At 64.9% G+C, this 17,717-nt stretch overlaps 5 non-coding genes across 5 annotated transcripts; all 5 read right to left on the reverse strand.

The window, feature by feature from the left end:
- Window positions 1-2,033: 2,033 nt before the first annotated feature.
- Window positions 2,034-2,152, reverse strand: LOC122709624. The gene has a single exon (XR_006345613.1). It is a non-coding gene; the product is annotated as a 5S ribosomal RNA (ribosomal RNA).
- A 3,495-nt stretch (window positions 2,153-5,647) lies between these two features.
- On the reverse strand, window positions 5,648-5,766 carry LOC122709625. The gene has a single exon (XR_006345614.1). It is a non-coding gene; the product is annotated as a 5S ribosomal RNA (ribosomal RNA).
- Window positions 5,767-9,262: 3,496 nt separating this feature from the next.
- On the reverse strand, window positions 9,263-9,381 carry LOC122709626. Its single transcript, XR_006345615.1, has one exon. It is a non-coding gene; the product is annotated as a 5S ribosomal RNA (ribosomal RNA).
- A 3,497-nt stretch (window positions 9,382-12,878) lies between these two features.
- LOC122709627 lies at window positions 12,879-12,997 on the reverse strand. Its single transcript, XR_006345616.1, has one exon. It is a non-coding gene; the product is annotated as a 5S ribosomal RNA (ribosomal RNA).
- A 3,523-nt stretch (window positions 12,998-16,520) lies between these two features.
- LOC122709628 lies at window positions 16,521-16,639 on the reverse strand. The gene has a single exon (XR_006345617.1). It is a non-coding gene; the product is annotated as a 5S ribosomal RNA (ribosomal RNA).
- Window positions 16,640-17,717: the final 1,078 nt, after the last annotated feature.

Genomic DNA, 17,717 nt, shown 5'->3' on the forward strand with positions numbered 1-17,717 from the left:
TCTGCGTTGGGAGTCGGGGCCCCGGTCATCCTCCCGCAGAGGGGCTATGGCCGTGGCGCTCCAAAAGTTGGCACGCTGCTACCCGCCATGCCCGCTGACTGGCTGGCCGGCTGGCCAAAGGCCCTGTTGGCTGGAAGATAGGCTACGGCTTGAGGGCGTTCGGGTCATATCTGGTTTTATTCCGATGGTGTGCCTCATCCTAATGTTACTTGGTTGATGATAGGAGACTCTCTGAGTGACACTATTTCCTTGCTTTTCAATGGATCCCTTTTGTTGCAGAACCTTTCCCTTGAAAGTGAAGGAACCTATGTCTGCACAGGCACTAATGCTCTTGCAAAGGCAAAAGCAATTCCGTCCTCCACTAGCTTGGTAAGCACCAAGTCCTTCTTGTCTTCAAGTGCTTCCTATAATACGTGCAAAGGAGGACCCGGTTTTGTGGATTCTGGAGTCAGGGAGTTAACAAGTGGACGTTACATGGTTTTAAGCATTGCTGTCACTGCCCACTTACAAACCGCCTCTAAATTTAACCCTCTGTCTTACCTGTTCTTCTCTCAGAAGGCTGTGACTGCCTTGCTGCTGCTTGTCTGCCTAAGAACCCACAATGAGATGTTAACTTTCTGCCCAGAATCAAGATCCTTCATACTCTGCCTCTGTGTGCATGCTTGTGTGCCACGTTGCTTCAGTCCTGCCTGCCTGACTGTTGTGACCCCATGGGCTGTAGCCCGCCAGGCTCCTCTTACTGTAGGAGCCTCCAGGCAAGCATGCTGAAGTAGGTTGTCATGTCGTCCTCCAGGGGATCTTCCCAACCCAGGTATCAAACCCACATCTCCTTCATTCCCTGCATGGGCAGACAGGTTCTTTACTGCTAGCACCACCTGGGAAGCGCATTCTGGCTCTACATCTCCTTAATTTATAACTAAACTCTGTTCTAGGCAACGCAGTTTCCCGCACTCTGATCCAACACCACACACACGCACACACACACAGAGGGAGACACAGCGACTGACGGACAGAAGACGGGAGGCAGACACGGGAGCGAGGATGGCATCCGATCCGAGACAGACACAGTGGCACAGTCCCTGACCCACCTCAGAGAGAGGCCAGGCTGAAGAAGCAGCTTCCCCAAGGGAGGGGGCGTCAGCCTTGGGCCCCGGGCCCCAGCTGCACGCGGTGCCCTGGGGCTGGCAGAGCCCGCCCCCCCCCACCGTGGCGTCCCCAAGACGTCTTGGCAGCCGAGGTCTCAAAGGTCCCCTTCGGCTTGGCTTCCTAAGGCAAGACCCAGCCCCCGCCCAAAGGCCAGAGGGTGAGTGTGTGAGAGTGTGTGTGCGAGTGTGTCAGGGGGCAAGGGTGTGGGCGGGCCGACTGGGGTCCAGGGGGATACCCAGAATGGAGGGCCGAGGGTGTGGAGGCCGTGGGTTGGGAAGCCTGTGTGGTTCTCTTGCTGTTTCTCTCTCCCTCTTTCTCCATCTCCCTTACCTGTGGTTTCAGGCTCCTGACCTGTCTCGGCGGCGGGGTGGGTGTGTGGGTGTGTGTGTGGGGTGTGTGTGTGTGTGTGTGTGTGAGCCCGCGGGAGAGCACGCGCAGTCGCGTGCGAGGATGGCACTAGGGTTGCGGGTGGGGCTGGGGCGTGGGGCAGCCGCCCCCCCCCCCCCCCCAGGATTACCTGAGGCTTGCCTAGGGAGCCCCAGACGGAGACTGGAAGGTCATCTGGTTTTCTGGAAGCCGAAAGCGGAGGGGCTCTCGGGCCGCACGGAGGCAGCCCAGGTCTGTGGCGGGCGTCGGAGCCCGCCCCCCAGGCCCGGGTCACCCACCCGCGGAGGGGCTGGGGCCGGGGGGATCCAAGAGATGGGACGCCCGCTGCTGCCTGCGAGGGCCGCCGGCTGGAAGGCAGGCGACCGACGGCTGTGAGCGCGGTGGGGTGCGAGGGGCCAGGGTTGGGGCGGGGGCTTGCGGTGCAGGCCACGCCAGGGGTGGGGCTGGGGGAGGTGTGGGGCGGGAGAGGGGGCGGGGGCTAAAGGAGAGGGGAGGCAAAAAGCCTACAGCACCCGGTATTCCCAGGCGGTCTCCCATCCAAGTACTAACCAGGCCCGACCCTGCTTAGCTTCCGAGATCAGACGAGATCGGGCGCGTTCAGGGTGGTATGGCCGTAGACAGAGGCGGCTGCCTCCAAGCGCCCTAAGAGCCCCGCGCCGCGCCGCGCCTCCCTTTCGCTGTGACCTGCCTGCCGGGCGGGCCAGCCGGCCGCACCTCTCCAGGGGCCGCGCGCTGTACCTGAGCCGGACGACCCGCCACCGGACTCCGGCCGGCCAGGGCCGGCAGCCCGGCGGCCGGCCGACGCCGCCCCGCCCCCGCTCACCATCCCCGTGCGTGCGTGCGGGGGCGGGACGGGCGCGGAGGTCTCGGCGCTCTCCCACCCCGGGCCTCTGCAGGCCCGCCCCCGCTGGGCGGCGCCCCCACCCCCAGCCCGTTCGCTGCACAGGGCCAGGTGGCCCCGGAGGTCTCTGGCTTCCGGGCCCGCCGCTGCCCGCCGCCCGCGGGCCTCTGAGCCTCCTCTGGGCCTCCTGCGCAGCCCAGCTGGAGCCCTGAGCGCCCATCCTGCCCGGCACCTGCCCGGTGCCCAAACCCACGGGGAGCCAGCAGCGCGGCCGACAGGAGCGCGTCAGCCCCGCCCCTTCGCCCTATCCAGGCCCCACTTGCCCCCACGCCGCCCGCCAAGCACAGGACCGTCCTGAGAGAGCAGACGGCCGACAGGCAGGCACACGGACAGACACACAAGACACTCGCCTCACGCACCCACGCCAAGTGAGACAAGCCGGCTGGCGCAAGCTCGTCAGCCAGAGCCAGGGCCCCAGCAACCTGTGAGAGGCCGGGGCCAGAGGAAGGGACTGGAGGCCGGGTGTCAGGAGACACAGAGGCAGAGAGAGACTGAGGTTCAGAGACAGACTCGAAGACAGGGAGAGGGAGATGCAGCCGGACAGACAGACGGGAGCGCGCGCGCACGCAGACACACACACACACACACACACACACACACACACACACAGAGGGAGACACAGCGACTGACGGACAGAAAACGGGAGGCAGACACGGGAGAGAGGATGGCATCCGATCCGAGACAGACACAATGGCACAGTCCCTGACCCACCTGAGAGAGAGGCCAGGCGGAAGAAGCAGCTTCCCCAAGGGAGGGGGCATCAGCCTTGGGCCCCGGGCCCCAGCTGCACGCGGTGCCCTGGGGCTGGCAGAGCCCCGTAGGATCCCCAAGACGTCTTGGCAGCCGAGGTCTCAAAGGTCCCCTTCGGCTTGGCTTCCTAATAAGGCAAGACCCAGCCCCCGCCCAAAGGCCAGAGCGTGAGTGTGTGAGAGTGTGTGCGTGAGAGTGTCAGGGGGCAAGGGTGTGGGCGGGCCGACTGGGGTCGGGGGTGGGGCGGGGGGGGGGCGGGGAGGGGGGGGGGAGGCCGGGGCGGGATACCCAGAATGGAGGGGGAAGGGTGTGGAGCTGGGGGGTTGCAGATCATGTGGGGTCCAAGCATACCGGACGGTCATCTTGTTTCTTGCAATCCGAATGCGGAGTGGCCCTCCGGCCTCTTGGAGGCAACCCAGGTCTGCGTTGGGAGTCGGGGCCCCGGTCATCCTCCCGCAGAGGGGCTATGGCCGTGGGAATCCAAAAGTTGGCACGCTGCTACCCGCCATGCCCGCTGACTGGCTGGCCGGCTGGCCAAAGGCCCTGTTGGCTGGAAGATAGGCTACGGCTTGAGGGCGTTCGGGTCATATCTGGTTTTATTCCGATGGTGTGCCTCATCCTAATGTTACTTGGTTGATGATAGGAGACTCTCTGAGTGACACTATTTCCTTGCTTTTCAATGGATCCCTTTTGTTGCAGAACCTTTCCCTTGAAAGTGAAGGAACCTATGTCTGCACAGGCACTAATGCTCTTGCAAAGGCAAAAGCAATTCCGTCCTCCACTAGCTTGGTAAGCACCAAGTCCTTCTTGTCTTCAAGTGCTTCCTATAATACGTGCAAAGGAGGACCCGGTTTTGTGGATTCTGGAGTCAGGGAGTTAACAAGTGGACGTTACATGGTTTTAAGCATTGCTGTCACTGCCCACTTACAAACCGCCTCTAAATTTAACCCTCTGTCTTACCTGTTCTTCTCTCAGAAGGCTGTGACTGCCTTGCTGCTGCTTGTCTGCCTAAGAACCCACAATGAGGTGTTAACTTTCTGCCCAGAATCAAGATCCTTCATACTCTGCCTCTGTGTGCATGCTTGTGTGCCACGTTGCTTCAGTCCTGCCTGCCTGACTGTTGTGACCCCATGGGCTGTAGCCCGCCAGGCTCCTCTTACTGTAGGAGCCTCCAGGCAAGCATGCTGAAGTAGGTTGTCATGTCGTCCTCCAGGGGATCTTCCCAACCCAGGTATCAAACCCACATCTCCTTCATTCCCTGCATGGGCAGACAGGTTCTTTACTGCTAGCACCACCTGGGAAGCGCATTCTGGCTCTACATCTCCTTAATTTATAACTAAACTCTGTTCTAGGCAACGCAGTTTCCCGCACTCTGATCCAACACCACACACACGCACACACACACAGAGGGAGACACAGCGACTGACGGACAGAAGACGGGAGGCAGACACGGGAGCGAGGATGGCATCCGATCCGAGACAGACACAGTGGCACAGTCCCTGACCCACCTCAGAGAGAGGCCAGGCTGAAGAAGCAGCTTCCCCAAGGGAGGGGGCGTCAGCCTTGGGCCCCGGGCCCCAGCTGCACGCGGTGCCCTGGGGCTGGCAGAGCCCCCCCCCCCCCCCCCGTGGCGTCCCCAAGACGTCTTGGCAGCCGAGGTCTCGAGGTCTCAAAGGTCCCCTTCGGCTTGGCTTCCTAAGGCAAGACCCAGCCCCCGCCCAAAGGCCAGAGGGTGAGTGTGTGAGAGTGTGTGTGCGAGTGTGTCAGGGGGCAAGGGTGTGGGCGGGCCGACTGGGGTCCAGGGGGATACCCAGAATGGAGGGCCGAGGGTGTGGAGGCCGTGGGTTGGGAAGCCTGTGTGGTTCTCTTGCTGTTTCTCTCTCCCTCTTTCTCCATCTCCCTTACCTGTGGTTTCTGGCTCCTGACCTGTCTCGGCGGCGGGGTGGGTGTGTGGGTGTGTGTGTGGGGGGTGTGTGTGTGTGTGTGTGTGAGCCCGCGGGAGAGCACGCGCAGTCGCGTGCGAGGATGGCACTAGGGTTGCGGGTGGGGCTGGGGCGTGGGGCAGCCGCCCCCCCCCACCCCCCCAGGATTACCTGAGGCTTGCCTAGGGAGCCCCAGACGGAGACTGGAAGGTCATCTGGTTTTCTGGAAGCCGAAAGCGGAGGGGCTCTCGGGCCGCACGGAGGCAGCCCAGGTCTGTGGCGGGCGTCGGAGCCCGCCCCCCAGGCCCGGGTCACCCACCCGCGGAGGGGCTGGGGCCGGGGGGATCCAAGAGATGGGACGCCCGCTGCTGCCTGCGAGGGCCGCCGGCTGGAAGGCAGGCGACCGACGGCTGTGAGCGCGGTGGGGTGCGAGGGGCCAGGGTTGGGGCGGGGGCTTGCGGTGCAGGCCACGCCAGGGGTGGGGCTGGGGGAGGTGTGGGGCGGGAGAGGGGGCGGGGGCTAAAGGAGAGGGGAGGCAAAAAGCCTACAGCACCCGGTATTCCCAGGCGGTCTCCCATCCAAGTACTAACCAGGCCCGACCCTGCTTAGCTTCCGAGATCAGACGAGATCGGGCGCGTTCAGGGTGGTATGGCCGTAGACGGAGGCGGCTGCCTCCAAGCGCCCTAAGAGCCCCGCGCCGCGCCGCGCCTCCCTTTCGCTGTGACCTGCCTGCCGGGCGGGCCAGCCGGCCGCACCTCTCCAGGGGCCGCGCGCTGTACCTGAGCCGGACGACCCGCCACCGGACTCCGGCCGGCCAGGGCCGGCAGCCCGGCGGCCGGCCGACGCCGCCCCGCCCCCGCTCACCATCCCCGTGCGTGCGTGCGGGGGCGGGACGGGCGCGGAGGTCTCGGCGCTCTCCCACCCCGGGCCTCTGCAGGCCCGCCCCCGCTGGGCGGCGCCCCCACCCCCAGCCCGTTCGCTGCACAGGGCCAGGTGGCCCCGGAGGTCTCTGGCTTCCGGGCCCGCCGCTGCCCGCCGCCCGCGGGCCTCTGAGCCTCCTCTGGGCCTCCTGCGCAGCCCAGCTGGAGCCCTGAGCGCCCATCCTGCCCGGCACCTGCCCGGTGCCCAAACCCACGGGGAGCCAGCAGCGCGGCCGACAGGAGCGCGTCAGCCCCGCCCCTTCGCCCTATCCAGGCCCCACTTGCCCCCACGCCGCCCGCCAAGCACAGGACCGTCCTGAGAGAGCAGACGGCCGACAGGCAGGCACACGGACAGACACACAAGACACTCGCCTCACGCACCCACGCCAAGTGAGACAAGCCGGCTGGCGCAAGCTCGTCAGCCAGAGCCAGGGCCCCAGCAACCTGTGAGAGGCCGGGGCCAGAGGAAGGGACTGGAGGCCGGGTGTCAGGAGACACAGAGGCAGAGAGAGACTGAGGTTCAGAGACAGACTCGAAGACAGGGAGAGGGAGATGCAGCCGGACAGACAGACGGGAGCGCGCGCGCACGCAGACACACACACACACACACACACACACACACACACACAGAGGGAGACACAGCGACTGACGGACAGAAAACGGGAGGCAGACACGGGAGAGAGGATGGCATCCGATCCGAGACAGACACAATGGCACAGTCCCTGACCCACCTGAGAGAGAGGCCAGGCGGAAGAAGCAGCTTCCCCAAGGGAGGGGGCATCAGCCTTGGGCCCCGGGCCCCAGCTGCACGCGGTGCCCTGGGGCTGGCAGAGCCCCGTGGGATCCCCAAGACGTCTTGGCAGCCGAGGTCTCAAAGGTCCCCTTCGGCTTGGCTTCCTAATAAGGCAAGACCCAGCCCCCGCCCAAAGGCCAGAGCGTGAGTGTGTGAGAGTGTGTGCGTGAGAGTGTCAGGGGGCAAGGGTGTGGGCGGGCCGACTGGGGTCGGGGGGGGGGGGGGGGGGGGGGGGGGGGGGGGGGGGGGGGGGGGGGGAGGCCGGGGCGGGATACCCAGAATGGAGGGGGAAGGGTGTGGAGCTGGGGGGTTGCAGATCATGTGGGGTCCAAGCATACCGGACGGTCATCTTGTTTCTTGCAATCCGAATGCGGAGTGGCCCTCCGGCCTCTTGGAGGCAACCCAGGTCTGCGTTGGGAGTCGGGGCCCCGGTCATCCTCCCGCAGAGGGGCTATGGCCGTGGCGCTCCAAAAGTTGGCACGCTGCTACCCGCCATGCCCGCTGACTGGCTGGCCGGCTGGCCAAAGGCCCTGTTGGCTGGAAGATAGGCTACGGCTTGAGGGCGTTCGGGTCATATCTGGTTTTATTCCGATGGTGTGCCTCATCCTAATGTTACTTGGTTGATGATAGGAGACTCTCTGAGTGACACTATTTCCTTGCTTTTCAATGGATCCCTTTTGTTGCAGAACCTTTCCCTTGAAAGTGAAGGAACCTATGTCTGCACAGGCACTAATGCTCTTGCAAAGGCAAAAGCAATTCCGTCCTCCACTAGCTTGGTAAGCACCAAGTCCTTCTTGTCTTCAAGTGCTTCCTATAATACGTGCAAAGGAGGACCCGGTTTTGTGGATTCTGGAGTCAGGGAGTTAACAAGTGGACGTTACATGGTTTTAAGCATTGCTGTCACTGCCCACTTACAAACCGCCTCTAAATTTAACCCTCTGTCTTACCTGTTCTTCTCTCAGAAGGCTGTGACTGCCTTGCTGCTGCTTGTCTGCCTAAGAACCCACAATGAGATGTTAACTTTCTGCCCAGAATCAAGATCCTTCATACTCTGCCTCTGTGTGCATGCTTGTGTGCCACGTTGCTTCAGTCCTGCCTGCCTGACTGTTGTGACCCCATGGGCTGTAGCCCGCCAGGCTCCTCTTACTGTAGGAGCCTCCAGGCAAGCATGCTGAAGTAGGTTGTCATGTCGTCCTCCAGGGGATCTTCCCAACCCAGGTATCAAACCCACATCTCCTTCATTCCCTGCATGGGCAGACAGGTTCTTTACTGCTAGCACCACCTGGGAAGCGCATTCTGGCTCTACATCTCCTTAATTTATAACTAAACTCTGTTCTAGGCAACGCAGTTTCCCGCACTCTGATCCAACACCACACACACGCACACACACACAGAGGGAGACACAGCGACTGACGGACAGAAGACGGGAGGCAGACACGGGAGCGAGGATGGCATCCGATCCGAGACAGACACAGTGGCACAGTCCCTGACCCACCTCAGAGAGAGGCCAGGCTGAAGAAGCAGCTTCCCCAAGGGACGGGGCGTCAGCCTTGGGCCCCGGGCCCCAGCTGCACGCGGTGCCCTGGGGCTGGCAGAGCCCCCCCCCCCCCCCACCGTGGCGTCCCCAAGACGTCTTGGCAGCCGAGGTCTCAAAGGTCCCCTTCGGCTTGGCTTCCTAAGGCAAGACCCAGCCCCCGCCCAAAGGCCAGAGGGTGAGTGTGTGAGAGTGTGTGTGCGAGTGTGTCAGGGGGCAAGGGTGTGGGCGGGCCGACTGGGGTCCAGGGGGATACCCAGAATGGAGGGCCGAGGGTGTGGAGGCCGTGGGTTGGGAAGCCTGTGTGGTTCTCTTGCTGTTTCTCTCTCCCTCTTTCTCCATCTCCCTTACCTGTGGTTTCTGGCTCCTGACCTGTCTCGGCGGCGGGGTGGGTGTGTGGGTGTGTGTGTGGGGGGTGTGTGTGTGTGTGTGTGTGAGCCCGCGGGAGAGCACGCGCAGTCGCGTGCGAGGATGGCACTAGGGTTGCGGGTGGGGCTGGGGCGTGGGGCGGCCGCCCCCCCCCACCCCCCCAGGATTACCTGAGGCTTGCCTAGGGAGCCCCAGACGGAGACTGGAAGGTCATCTGGTTTTCTGGAAGCCGAAAGCGGAGGGGCTCTCGGGCCGCACGGAGGCAGCCCAGGTCTGTGGCGGGCGTCGGAGCCCGCCCCCCAGGCCCGGGTCACCCACCCGCGGAGGGGCTGGGGCCGGGGGGATCCAAGAGATGGGACGCCCGCTGCTGCCTGCGAGGGCCGCCGGCTGGAAGGCAGGCGACCGACGGCTGTGAGCGCGGTGGGGTGCGAGGGGCCAGGGTTGGGGCGGGGGCTTGCGGTGCAGGCCACGCCAGGGGTGGGGCTGGGGGAGGTGTGGGGCGGGAGAGGGGGCGGGGGCTAAAGGAGAGGGGAGGCAAAAAGCCTACAGCACCCGGTATTCCCAGGCGGTCTCCCATCCAAGTACTAACCAGGCCCGACCCTGCTTAGCTTCCGAGATCAGACGAGATCGGGCGCGTTCAGGGTGGTATGGCCGTAGACGGAGGCGGCTGCCTCCAAGCGCCCTAAGAGCCCCGCGCCGCGCCGCGCCTCCCTTTCGCTGTGACCCGCCTGCCGGGCGGGCCAGCCGGCCGCACCTCTCCAGGGGCCGCGCGCTGTACCTGAGCCGGACGACCCGCCACCGGACTCCGGCCGGCCAGGGCCGGCAGCCCGGCGGCCGGCCGACGCCGCCCCGCCCCCGCTCACCATCCCCGTGCGTGCGTGCGGGGGCGGGACGGGCGCGGAGGTCTCGGCGCTCTCCCACCCCGGGCCTCTGCAGGCCCGCCCCCGCTGGGCGGCGCCCCCACCCCCAGCCCGTTCGCTGCACAGGGCCAGGTGGCCCCGGAGGTCTCTGGCTTCCGGGCCCGCCGCTGCCCGCCGCCCGCGGGCCTCTGAGCCTCCTCTGGGCCTCCTGCGCAGCCCAGCTGGAGCCCTGAGCGCCCATCCTGCCCGGCACCTGCCCGGTGCCCAAACCCACGGGGAGCCAGCAGCGCGGCCGACAGGAGCGCGTCAGCCCCGCCCCTTCGCCCTATCCAGGCCCCACTTGCCCCCACGCCGCCCGCCAAGCACAGGACCGTCCTGAGAGAGCAGACGGCCGACAGGCAGGCACACGGACAGACACACAAGACACTCGCCTCACGCACCCACGCCAAGTGAGACAAGCCGGCTGGCGCAAGCTCGTCAGCCAGAGCCAGGGCCCCAGCAACCTGTGAGAGGCCGGGGCCAGAGGAAGGGACTGGAGGCCGGGTGTCAGGAGACACAGAGGCAGAGAGAGACTGAGGTTCAGAGACAGACTCGAAGACAGGGAGAGGGAGATGCAGCCGGACAGACAGACGGGAGCGCGCGCGCACGCAGACACACACACACACACACACACACACACACACACACAGAGGGAGACACAGCGACTGACGGACAGAAAACGGGAGGCAGACACGGGAGAGAGGATGGCATCCGATCCGAGACAGACACAATGGCACAGTCCCTGACCCACCTGAGAGAGAGGCCAGGCGGAAGAAGCAGCTTCCCCAAGGGAGAGGGCATCAGCCTTGGGCCCCGGGCCCCAGCTGCACGCGGTGCCCTGGGGCTGGCAGAGCCCCGTGGGATCCCCAAGACGTCTTGGCAGCCGAGGTCTCAAAGGTCCCCTTCGGCTTGGCTTCCTAATAAGGCAAGACCCAGCCCCCGCCCAAAGGCCAGAGCGTGAGTGTGTGAGAGTGTGTGCGTGAGAGTGTCAGGGGGCAAGGGTGTGGGCGGGCCGACTGGGGTCGGGGGGGGGGGGGGGGGGGGGGGGGGGGGGGGGGGGGGGGGGGGGGGAGGCCGGGGCGGGATACCCAGAATGGAGGGGGAAGGGTGTGGAGCTGGGGGGTTGCAGATCATGTGGGGTCCAAGCATACCGGACGGTCATCTTGTTTCTTGCAATCCGAATGCGGAGTGGCCCTCCGGCCTCTTGGAGGCAACCCAGGTCTGCGTTGGGAGTCGGGGCCCCGGTCATCCTCCCGCAGAGGGGCTATGGCCGTGGCGCTCCAAAAGTTGGCACGCTGCTACCCGCCATGCCCGCTGACTGGCTGGCCGGCTGGCCAAAGGCCCTGTTGGCTGGAAGATAGGCTACGGCTTGAGGGCGTTCGGGTCATATCTGGTTTTATTCCGATGGTGTGCCTCATCCTAATGTTACTTGGTTGATGATAGGAGACTCTCTGAGTGACACTATTTCCTTGCTTTTCAATGGATCCCTTTTGTTGCAGAACCTTTCCCTTGAAAGTGAAGGAACCTATGTCTGCACAGGCACTAATGCTCTTGCAAAGGCAAAAGCAATTCCGTCCTCCACTAGCTTGGTAAGCACCAAGTCCTTCTTGTCTTCAAGTGCTTCCTATAATACGTGCAAAGGAGGACCCGGTTTTGTGGATTCTGGAGTCAGGGAGTTAACAAGTGGACGTTACATGGTTTTAAGCATTGCTGTCACTGCCCACTTACAAACCGCCTCTAAATTTAACCCTCTGTCTTACCTGTTCTTCTCTCAGAAGGCTGTGACTGCCTTGCTGCTGCTTGTCTGCCTAAGAACCCACAATGAGGTGTTAACTTTCTGCCCAGAATCAAGATCCTTCATACTCTGCCTCTGTGTGCATGCTTGTGTGCCACGTTGCTTCAGTCCTGCCTGCCTGACTGTTGTGACCCCATGGGCTGTAGCCCGCCAGGCTCCTCTTACTGTAGGAGCCTCCAGGCAAGCATGCTGAAGTAGGTTGTCATGTGGTCCTCCAGGGGATCTTCCCAACCCAGGTATCAAACCCACATCTCCTTCATTCCCTGCATGGGCAGACAGGTTCTTTACTGCTAGCACCACCTGGGAAGCGCATTCTGGCTCTACATCTCCTTAATTTATAACTAAACTCTGTTCTAGGCAACGCAGTTTCCCGCACTCTGATCCAACACCACACACACGCACACACACACAGAGGGAGACACAGCGACTGACGGACAGAAGACGGGAGGCAGACACGGGAGCGAGGATGGCATCCGATCCGAGACAGACACAGTGGCACAGTCCCTGACCCACCTCAGAGAGAGGCCAGGCTGAAGAAGCAGCTTCCCCAAGGGAGGGGGCGTCAGCCTTGGGCCCCGGGCCCCAGCTGCACGCGGTGCCCTGGGGCTGGCAGAGCCCCCCCCCCCCCCACCGTGGCGTCCCCAAGACGTCTTGGCAGCCGAGGTCTCAAAGGTCCCCTTCGGCTTGGCTTCCTAAGGCAAGACCCAGCCCCCGCCCAAAGGCCAGAGGGTGAGTGTGTGAGAGTGTGTGTGCGAGTGTGTCAGGGGGCAAGGGTGTGGGCGGGCCGACTGGGGTCCAGGGGGATACCCAGAATGGAGGGCCGAGGGTGTGGAGGCCGTGGGTTGGGAAGCCTGTGTGGTTCTCTTGCTGTTTCTCTCTCCCTCTTTCTCCATCTCCCTTACCTGTGGTTTCTGGCTCCTGACCTGTCTCGGCGGCGGGGTGGGTGTGTGGGTGTGTGTGTGGGGGGTGTGTGTGTGTGTGTGTGTGAGCCCGCGGGAGAGCACGCGCAGTCGCGTGCGAGGATGGCACTAGGGTTGCGGGTGGGGCTGGGGCGTGGGGCAGCCGCCCCCCCCCCCCCCCCCCAGGATTACCTGAGGCTTGCCTAGGGAGCCCCAGACGGAGACTGGAAGGTCATCTGGTTTTCTGGAAGCCGAAAGCGGAGGGGCTCTCGGGCCGCACGGAGGCAGCCCAGGTCTGTGGCGGGCGTCGGAGCCCGCCCCCCAGGCCCGGGTCACCCACCCGCGGAGGGGCTGGGGCCGGGGGGATCCAAGAGATGGGACGCCCGCTGCTGCCTGCGAGGGCCGCCGGCTGGAAGGCAGGCGACCGACGGCTGTGAGCGCGGTGGGGTGCGAGGGGCCAGGGTTGGGGCGGGGGCTTGCGGTGCAGGCCACGCCAGGGGTGGGGCTGGGGGAGGTGTGGGGCGGAGAGGGGGGGCGGGGGCTAAAGGAGAGGGGAGGCAAAAAGCCTACAGCACCCGGTATTCCCAGGCGGTCTCCCATCCAAGTACTAACCAGGCCCGACCCTGCTTAGCTTCCGAGATCAGACGAGATCGGGCGCGTTCAGGGTGGTATGGCCGTAGACGGAGGCGGCTGCCTCCAAGCGCCCTAAGAGCCCCGCGCCGCGCCGCGCCTCCCTTTCGCTGTGACCCGCCTGCCGGGCGGGCCAGCCGGCCGCACCTCTCCAGGGGCCGCGCGCTGTACCTGAGCCGGACGACCCGCCACCGGACTCCGGCCGGCCAGGGCCGGCAGCCCGGCGGCCGGCCGACGCCGCCCCGCCCCCCGCTCACCATCCCCGTGCGTGCGTGCGGGGGCGGGACGGGCGCGGAGGTCTCGGCGCTCTCCCACCCCGGGCCTCTGCAGGCCCGCCCCCGCTGGGCGGCGCCCCCACCCCCAGCCCGTTCGCTGCACAGGGCCAGGTGGCCCCGGAGGTCTCTGGCTTCCGGGCCCGCCGCTGCCCGCCGCCCGCGGGCCTCTGAGCCTCCTCTGGGCCTCCTGCGCAGCCCAGCTGGAGCCCTGAGCGCCCATCCTGCCCGGCACCTGCCCGGTGCCCAAACCCACGGGGAGCCAGCAGCGCGGCCGACAGGAGCGCGTCAGCCCCGCCCCTTCGCCCTATCCAGGCCCCACTTGCCCCCACGCCGCCCGCCAAGCACAGGACCGTCCTGAGAGAGCAGACGGCCGACAGGCAGGCACACGGACAGACACACAAGACACTCGCCTCACGCACCCACGCCAAGTGAGACAAGCCGGCTGGCGCAAGCTCGTCAGCCAGAGCCAGGGCCCCAGCAACCTGTGAGAGGCCGGGGCCAGAGGAAGGGACTGGAGGCCGGGTGTCAGGAGACACAGAGGCAGAGAGAGACTGAGGTTCAGAGACAGACTCGAAGACAGGGAGAGGGAGATGCAGCCGGACAGACAGACGGGAGCGCGCGCGCACGCAGACACACACACACCACACACACACACACACACACACACAGAGGGAGACACAGCGACTGACGGACAGAAAACGGGAGGCAGACACGGGAGAGAGGATGGCATCCGATCCGAGACAGACACAATGGCACAGTCCCTGACCCACCTGAGAGAGAGGCCAGGCGGAAGAAGCAGCTTCCCCAAGGGAGGGGGCATCAGCCTTGGGCCCCGGGCCCCAGCTGCACGCGGTGCCCTGGGGCTGGCAGAGCCCCGTGGGATCCCCAAGACGTCTTGGCAGCCGAGGTCTCAAAGGTCCCCTTCGGCTTGGCTTCCTAATAAGGCAAGACCCAGCCCCCGCCCAAAGGCCAGAGCGTGAGTGTGTGAGAGTGTGTGCGTGAGAGTGTCAGGGGGCAAGGGTGTGGGCGGGCCGACTGGGGTCGGGGGGGGGGGGGGGGGGGGGGGGGGGGGGCGGGGGGGGGGGGGGGGGGGGGGGGGCGGGGGGGGGGATACCCAGAATGGAGGGGGAAGGGTGTGGAGCTGGGGGGTTGCAGATCATGTGGGGTCCAAGCATACCGGACGGTCATCTTGTTTCTTGCAATCCGAATGCGGAGTGGCCCTCCGGCCTCTTGGAGGCAACCCAGGTCTGCGTTGGGAGTCGGGGCCCCGGTCATCCTCCCGCAGAGGGGCTATGGCCGTGGCGCTCCAAAAGTTGGCACGCTGCTACCCGCCATGCCCGCTGACTGGCTGGCCGGCTGGCCAAAGGCCCTGTTGGCTGGAAGATAGGCTACGGCTTGAGGGCGTTCGGGTCATATCTGGTTTTATTCCGATGGTGTGCCTCATCCTAATGTTACTTGGTTGATGATAGGAGACTCTCTGAGTGACACTATTTCCTTGCTTTTCAATGGATCCCTTTTGTTGCAGAACCTTTCCCTTGAAAGTGAAGGAACCTATGTCTGCACAGGCACTAATGCTCTTGCAAAGGCAAAAGCAATTCAATTCCGTCCTCCACTAGCTTGGTAAGCACCAAGTCCTTCTTGTCTTCAAGTGCTTCCCTATAATACGTGCAAAGGAGGACCCGGTTTTGTGGATTCTGGAGTCAGGGAGTTAACAAGTGGACGTTACATGGTTTTAAGCATTGCTGTCACTGCCCACTTACAAACCGCCTCTAAATTTAACCCTCTGTCTTACCTGTTCTTCTCTCAGAAGGCTGTGACTGCCTTGCTGCTGCTTGTCTGCCTAAGAACCCACAATGAGGTGTTAACTTTCTGCCCAGAATCAAGATCCTTCATACTCTGCCTCTGTGTGCATGCTTGTGTGCCACGTTGCTTCAGTCCTGCCTGCCTGACTGTTGTGACCCCATGGGCTGTAGCCCGCCAGGCTCCTCTTACTGTAGGAGCCTCCAGGCAAGCATGCTGAAGTAGGTTGTCATGTCGTCCTCCAGGGGATCTTCCCAACCCAGGTATCAAACCCACATCTCCTTCATTCCCCTGCATGGGCAGACAGGTTCTTTACTGCTAGCACCACCTGGGAAGCGCATTCTGGCTCTACATCTCCTTAATTTATAACTAAACTCTGTTCTAGGCAACGCAGTTTCCCGCACTCTGATCCAACACCACACACACGCACACACACACAGAGGGAGACACAGCGACTGACGGACAGAAGACGGGAGGCAGACACGGGAGCGAGGATGGCATCCGATCCGAGACAGACACAGTGGCCACAGTCCCTGACCCACCTCAGAGAGAGGCCAGGCTGAAGAAGCAGCTTCCCCAAGGGAGGGGGGCGTCAGCCTTGGGCCCCGGGCCCCAGCTGCACGCGGTGCCCTGGGGCTGGCAGAGCCCCCCCCCCCCCCCCCACCGTGGCGTCCCCAAGACGTCTTGGCAGCCGAGGTCTCAAAGGTCCCCTTCGGCTTGGCTTCCTAAGGCAAGACCCAGCCCCCGCCAAAGGCCAGAGGGTGAGTGGTGTGAGAGTGTGTGTGCGAGTGTGTCAGGGGGCAAGGGTTGTGGGCGGGCCGACTGGGGTCCAGGGGGATACCCAGAATGGAGGGCCCGAGGGTGTGGAGGCCGTGGGTTGGGAAGCCTGTGTGGTTCTCTTGCTGTTTCTCTCTCCCTCTTTCTCCATCTCCCTTACCTGTGGTTTCTGGCTCCTGACCTGTCTCGGCGGCGGGGTGGGTGTGTGGGTGTGTGTGTGGGGGGTGTGTGTGTGTGTTGTGTGTGAGCCCGCGGGAGAGCACGCGCAGTCGCGTGCGAGGATGGCACTAGGGTTGCGGGTGGGGCTGGGGCGTGGGGCAGCCGCCCCCCCCCCACCCCCCCAGGATTACCTGAGGCTTGCCTAGGGAGCCCCAGACGGAGACTGGAAGGTCATCTGGGTTTCTGGAAGCCGAAAGCGGAGGGGGCCTCGGGGCCGCACGGAGGCAGCCCAGGTCTGTGGCGGGCGTCGGAGCCCGCCCCCCAGGCCCGGGTCACCCACCCGCGGAGGGGCTGGGGCCGGGGGGATCCAAGAGATGGGACGCCCGCTGCTGCCTGCGAGGGCCGCCGGCTGGAAGGCAGGCGACCGACGGCTGTGAGCGCGGGGGGGTGCGAGGGGCCAGGGGTGGGGGCGGGGGCTTGCGGGGCAGGCCACGCCAGGGGTGGGGCTTGGGGGAGGTGTGGGGCGGGAGAGGGGGCGGGGGCTAAAGGAGAGGGGAGGCAAAAAGCCTACAGCACCCGGTATTCCCAGGCGGTCTCCCATCCAAGTACTAACCAGGCCCGACCCTGCTTAGCTTCCGAGATCAGACGAGATCGGGCGCGTTCAGGGTGGTATGGCCGTAGACGGAGGCGGCTGCCTCCAAGCGCCCTAAGAGCCCCGCGCCGCGCCGCGCCTCCCTTTCGCTGTGACCCGCCTGCCGGGGCGGGCCAGCCGGCCGCACCTCTCCAGGGGGCCGCGCGCTGTACCTGAGCCGGACGACCCCGCCACCGGACTCCGGCCGGCCAGGGCCGGCAGCCCGGCGGCCGGCCGACGCCGCCCCGCCCCCGCTCACCATCCCCGTGCGTGCGTGCGGGGGCGGGACGGGCGCGGAGGTCTCGGCGCTCTCCCACCCCGGGCCTCTGCAGGCCCGCCCCCGCCTAGGGCGGCGCCCCCACCCCAGCCCGTTCGCTGCACAGGGCCAGGTGGCCCCGGAGGTCTCTGGCTTCCGGGGCCCGCCGCTGCCCCGCCGCCCGCGGGCCTCTGAGCCTCCTCTGGGCCTCCTGCGCAGCCCAGCTGGAGCCCTGAGCGCCCATCCTGCCCGGCACCTGCCCGGTGCCCCAAACCCACGGGGAGCCAGCAGCGCGGCCGACAGGAGCGCGTCAGCCCCGCCCCTTCGCCCTATCCAGGCCCCACTTGCCCCCACGCCGCCCGCCAAGCACAGGACCGTCCTGAGAGAGCAGACGGCCGACAGGCAGGCACACGGACAGACACACAAGACACTCGCCTCACGCACCCACGCCAAGTGAGACAAGCCGGCTGGCGCAAGCTCGTCAGCCAGAGCCAGGGCCCCAGCAACCTGTGAGAGGCCGGGGCCAGAGGAAGGGACTGGAGGCCGGGGTGTCAGGAGGACACAGAGGCAGAGAGAGACTGAGGTTTCAGAGACAGACTCGAAGACCAGGGAGAGGGAGATGCAGCCGGACAGACAGACGGGAGCGCCGGCGCGCACGCAGCACACACACACACACACACACACACTCAACACACACACACACACACACACAGAGGGAGACACAAGCGACTGACGGACAGAAAACGGAGGGCAGACACGGGAGAGAGGATGGCATCCGATCCGAGACAGACACAATGGCACAGTCCCTGACCCACCTGAGAGAGAGGCCAGGCGGGAAGAAGCAGCTTCCCCAAGGGGAGGGGGCATCAGCCTT

The sequence above is a fragment of the Cervus elaphus genome, chromosome 15 (genome assembly GCF_910594005.1).
Source record: "Cervus elaphus chromosome 15, mCerEla1.1, whole genome shotgun sequence".
NCBI lineage: Eukaryota > Metazoa > Chordata > Mammalia > Artiodactyla > Cervidae > Cervus > Cervus elaphus.